This window comes from Triticum aestivum, chromosome 3D (genome assembly GCF_018294505.1).
Source record: "Triticum aestivum cultivar Chinese Spring chromosome 3D, IWGSC CS RefSeq v2.1, whole genome shotgun sequence".
In the NCBI taxonomy this organism is placed as follows: domain Eukaryota; kingdom Viridiplantae; phylum Streptophyta; class Magnoliopsida; order Poales; family Poaceae; genus Triticum; species Triticum aestivum.
The window spans coordinates 403,400,045-403,406,295 of record NC_057802.1 but is presented as its reverse complement, the minus strand read 5'-3'; positions in this window follow the sequence as shown (position 1 = coordinate 403,406,295).

Sequence of the window (6,251 nt, the reverse complement as noted above, 5' to 3'; positions counted from 1 at the left end):
AATGCAACAATATGATGCATGATCATGACATGGCAATATGTTGTGGTTTGAGCTAATGCAACTAGAAACCAAATTAAATGAAGTTGGTTTGAACCAAGGGTTCAAATTCAAACTCCATATGTGCTTATTTAAATGCCAATTATGCAAATTGCCATATACAGCAACCTTAGGTTGTTCAAACATGCATGCAAACAGTACAGATGGATAGATTGGATTTTTCTGATCATTTTTCATATATAATTTGTTTGATTTGGAGTTACTGATTAAATTCTATGAATTTTTGAAGTTAGCATTATTTTCTGAAATTACCTGAATAAGAATAAATCAAGAAAATAATTAACCGCATCAGCACTGCGTCACTATGACGTCAGCAGTCAACGGGTCAGCCCAGGTCAAACTAACCAATGGGTCCCGCGTGTCAGTGACTAACTAAACTAACCTAACTAGTTAACACTAACCTAGGTTAGTTAGCAGGGGAGGTCAAACCCCTGGTCAACCGGGGCCAACACACCGGCGTTAAGCCGCCGGCGGTAGCAGACGCGGCGAAGGGCTTGGGCTCGCTGCTCCAGCGACCGTTTGGACGGCAGAGAGCGGCTACGGGGAGCTGGGGCTCACCCGCGCCCGTTGTAGCTAGCAGCAGACACTAGGGCGGCCGGAGCTCGCCGGAAACGAGCTCGAGGCGGCGGCCAGCATTCGCGTGTGCGCGGCGATACGGTTGCAGTGGCCGTAGCGGCGCAAGCGTGGCACCTACAGGCTCTATGCAGCACGGCGATCAGGTTGGGCACGGGGGTTGGTCCATTAGTTGGCCGGGAGCACGTCGGCGACGAGAGCAGGCGGCGGCGCGTGCGGGTGAGCGCGGTTTGGTCGCTACGGTGCGCGGCAGAGCGAATGGAGATGGGGAGGATGTGAAGAAGCTCACGGTGATCGTCGTGGGGTGGACGGCAAGCTCTGGGAAGCACCGGAGGGAGCGGAGCGGCGAGGGGGATCTCCGGCGGCCGGTGATGAAGACGTTAAAGATGGCGACGCTGTGGGGCGTCCGGCGGTGCGTGTGTCCTCGAGGAGGCGTATACGACGGAGGAGGAGCTCCTGGACGTGTTGGGGAGGCTAGGCGGTGGCTGTGGCCGCGGCGAACGGCGTCGGTGGCGATGGTGGCGCTCGGGCACGAGGTGCAGAGCGAGAGAGAGGAGGGGATGAGGACGAGGGAGTGGGCGAGAGGGTCCGGGGTGATGCGTGGCGTCGTCCAGACGACCAGGAGGTGGCGGGGCGCGTGCTCGCGTGCGGAGGCCACGCGCGCTCTGTCCTCTTGGCGGGAGGTAGGTGATGACTGGCACTGTGGGCCAGTGGGCCGCACAGTGTTGGGCCAGTTGGGGCGCCAGATGGGCTGCAGGCAAGTTAGGTAGGTTTTCTGTCCTTTTCTTTTTATTTCTGTTTTCTAATTCTTCTATAACTTTAGGGCTTTAATTAAAATACTAAAACTAACTCAAAATCATGAAACTGCCCAAAGCCACTGTTTGGAATATATCCAACAGTAAACATTTCATCTTATGATTATTTGGACATTTAGAATATTTTATAGTATTTAAATGCCCAAATGCAAATACTATATGATTTAGTCCAGTGACCCTTTGTTGTCCTAGAAAAGTGTGCACCATTTTTGTCAGAGGTTCTAGACCAAGGCAAAGATGATGAACATTTTAGAAGGGCATTTTGGGTTCAGTGAAAATGATTTTATTTGGACCCTAGTTGAATTTCATTAGCTGCTAGGGTTTATCAGCCCCCATTTCAAAGTTTCATAAAATTTAGACATGATGCATGGAGGCTAAGGCAAAAGCAGGCAAGGCCTGAACTGGGGCTGTGACAACTCACCCCCACTAAAGAAGAATCTCGTCCCGAGATTCAAGCGTAGGGTAAGATGAACGGGAAACGCAAACTAACATAATCTTCACGATCCAGGTTGCACTTCATAAGGCGTTGATTCAATCACCATCTTTGTCTCGATGTCTTGCTCTGAGAACTCCAACTAACATGACAACGAGAAGAAAGGGAGAATTTTAGAAGAATCGATCTCCTTGAGGTTCGAGCAACTTAGGATCATATTAATGATCACAAGATCAACTCACGGAATGAGACGTAGAAGCATCTCTGGAGCTGATAGGCAAAACATGTATCAGGAGGGACGGAAGAAACAATTTGACAAGGGTTTCAAAGTAGCGAGGAAACAGTTACCATGATCCCATAACGAGTCACCTTAGAGAAGGATGACTCATAGAATTATCCCTTAAGTGGCAAAAGAATTACTTTTGATTCAGAGATCAATAAAATTCTCTATACCAGCCTAGGGCAAGTCTTGAGCAATCGTTTGAAGGAGTTCGAAAGGATGACATACCCTAACTAGAATGGATGATGTGGACTACCTTGTTGAAGACAACGTAATGGATGATCTCTACTTATCATCGGAAATGGATGGGACCCATGGCAGGACCACTTCTGAAGATGCCCTACAAAAAAAATACACTTCCGTGATGATACGTGTTTGTCACAGTAGGTCGCGTTTTTTGTCATGCATGTACATCCATGACAAATTTATGACAGAATCAAGATAGTCATACCTGTGCTGTCGTAGAAGTGTTCCATGACATTACCAAAATTATCATCACGGAAGTGTCCACTTCCATGACGATAAATCGCGCGTCACAGAAGTGCTTTCGTCAAGGGTGACCGACACGTGGCATCCACCGTAACGGAACACCGTTATGCTATCGGGTCAGGTTTTGGATCCGATAACCCGTTAACAGCCCCGACCGATGGGGATTTTCCACGTGTAAAATCATCATTGGCTGGAGGAAACACGTGTCGGCTCATCGTTGGGACAGATGTCATCCACTTATTGGACAGAAGGTGCCTATGATACGTCGACACGTGGCACGGCCCAACAGAGGCCCATTCCTATGAAAAGGCCGGCCCATTTGACTTGGTCAAAAGGTGGCGGGCCGGCCCATGGAAAGCCTGTTAACGACCTGTTCGCATATAGCCCATTTACAGCCCGCTAACCCAAGGCCCGTTACGCCCTATCCGAATTAGGCCCAGTAGCGTCATCTGGGCCATCCAATATGATTCCAGCCCGTTTTCACTTCTGGCCCATGTATGGCCCATGACGTCTTTCGGCCCATATGAGGCCCTATGTAACTCTTGGCCTATTAACGGCCCGTGGTGAAACTGGCCCGTAATGAACAGTGTATCACTTTACACCCATTAACGGCCCGTGGTGAAACTGGCCCGTAATGAACAGTGTATCACTTTATGCCATTAACAGCCCGTTATTCCGTTGGGCCGTTTCCAGCCCATGTTATCTTTCGGCCTTCTCAGAGCCCATTTATTCTTGGGATCATTTCTAGCATTCGTTTACTTACGGCCCGTTACTGTCATTTTCTGCTTGTGGGCCAAATTCAGCCCGTGGTTACAGTCAGCCCGTTTGTGGTCCGTTAGTACGTTGGGCCATTTTCATAGTGTCATCAAATACGGCCTATTAACGATGGCCCGTTATGGTCGGCCCATGAACGGACGATTCCAACTCTAGCCCATTTGCGACCATAATGCGGCCTGTTATTGGCCCATGTTTGGCCAATCGATCATACGACCGGTATAAGGCCCATTGATGATACGACCCGTAGAAGGCCCATTGTTTCTACGGCCCGTAGAAGGCCTACTGTTTCTACGGCCCGTAGATGGCCCACTGTTTCTACGGCCCGTAGGAGGCCCAGTGTCACTACAGTAAATATTAGCCCATGGTTATTGTGGCCTAGTTTTAAAAAATAGGTTATTGCAGCCACTAGCAAACCGCGGAAAAAGAACTGCACTGACTACAAGCAAACAAATAAACAAGACAACAAGGAAATAAATAAGCAAGCAACTTATGCTAGGCTATCATGGCTATTACACATATTACATCCACTGGGCATCAAAGTTCGCCACCAGTGCAAATATAGGGAACAAAGCAGCATATAAACGCCGCAGCAAAACAAGTCCAGAACTGAAACCACTTCAGAAGAGTTCAAGAAACAATATCCTGGGTACCCATAATGCTGGCAAGATGCTTAGCAAGCTTATTAACTTTCTCTTGTTTAGCGCTTAAATCCTCTAGCGCTTGTTGTTTCACAAGAAAGTACGCATCTGAATTCTGCAGGGACTTCCTCAGTCCTTCGTCTTCTTGCCGCAGCACAGCTGACTGATGCCTTTCAGCTTGTAGCTGAGACTGAAGAAGCAGAAGTGATGCAGGCAGCGAGTTCGAAGAAGCTTGTGCCAGCGGTACTGGCCAGTAACTCGAACACTACATCAACGCAGGACTGTGGGGTTTTCTCACTGTCTACAAGACCGTTTTTATCACCTTTCTTGGAGACCAACAGGGTTGTCTCACTATCTTGAACCTTATCTGCATTACTTTCTCTACCATTGCATAGTGGGGTGCTCTTCTCCAATATTATGTTTGCATACTACAAGAGAAACAAGCAGACACATCACAGGTTTAGCTTGTAGTATACGAAACTCATTTTGGTAAACCAGTTCAGTAGTAAGGTGGACAGGATAACAGCATGAAACAAACATATATCTATGTACTATGGTCACTGTATTGTCCATATCATTCTAGTTTATGTTCCCTAATCAAGATAGAGACACAGTTCAACTCATATATTTTTAAGACACAACAGCATAGACATAATATAAGTGTGAGAAACTACACAGCATTGGCAGCACTTGTAATGTGCATCACATGAGAACATAACTGTTTATACAACTTAAACTAAAATCAACATAGAGCAACAAGTTAGAACAACAATCTAGTTAAAGAAATAGGTTTAAAACATACCTATTGCGCCATTGGAGTTTCAATTGGATCCTTCAAATTCGAAAGTAGTTGGTATGAGTAAATACAGTGATGCAACAGCAAAGGAGTATGGACCATAGCTACGGAATCTGACCTGAGAACATTTTCTCTTCTGCTTTAAACGTGGAGTTTGGGTTAGCTGTGGTGGTCTTCGTGCTTTGGGCACTGCAGTAGCTTTACAAACTGCTCGTGTGGGGGTACTCTGTGGTGGACATGGTGCTTTGTCAACTATAATTGGGTTACTATCCGCTGGGGTTGCGGTTAGATGGGTTGTAGCTGGTTCTCTGCCCAATGGTGTAAGTGTGCAATCTGGAAGAGTCTCGATTATGTGTGGTGGGGCTAGTTTGTGGGCCTGTACAACCATGGTTCTATCTGCATCGACGGGTAGCACTGTCTTTTGTGAAGAATGAGTTTTTGCTCCCTTAGATACTGCCATCACCCCCTCCAATTCAAACGGCTGATAAACAAGAAAAGAAATTGAACGTACAGACATTGTATGATAGACAGATGTGGTAATTCACATATATGTTGTCTAACCAAACAGGACAACATGACACAATTTCACATATATGATGCCTAACTAAACAGGATAGCATGACACAGTTTCAGATATATGATGGATAACTTAACAGGATATAATGGCATAATTCAACATATGATGAGTACCTAAACAGGATGACATGACAAAACTATATGATGTCTTTCTAAAATAGGTTGGGATGAAATAATTCACATACATGTTGTCTAAGTATACAGGATGGCATGATATAATTGACATAATTGATTCATATACTAAGCAGCTGGCACTCGCATGTATGATCTCTAAACTAAGCAGATAGAATTCATTATTGTGCATATGATGTCTAAACTAAGCAATGCAAGACACCATATGCATCATATGAGAAATATAAACATTGCAACTTAGAGCATACACCTCAGGTGGGATATAGGACTGGTCATCTGTCTCTGAATCCTCCTCTGAGGAACTCCCTGTAACCATCGAGATATATGCTTCAACAGGTACCATTGCCTGCTCTGAAGACCTTGTTTTCACTCCAGATTTTTCCATAACCGGCTCAAATGGCTGATACACATGAAGAGTAGTTCAATATACACAGATTGTCGACAAATGGAATACGTAATGAAAAAAGATGGCATGAGATAATTCACATATATGATGCGTGGCTCCATGGCGGTGCATAATTCACATATATGATAATTGGCTGAAAAACATGGCATTGCATATTTCACATATCTGATATAGAAAGCAAACAGGAGGCATTCACACAAAGCATGTCTAATCTAAGCAGATGGCATGGCAATGCAAGACACCATATGCATGATATGAGCAATATAACCCAGCCAAGTT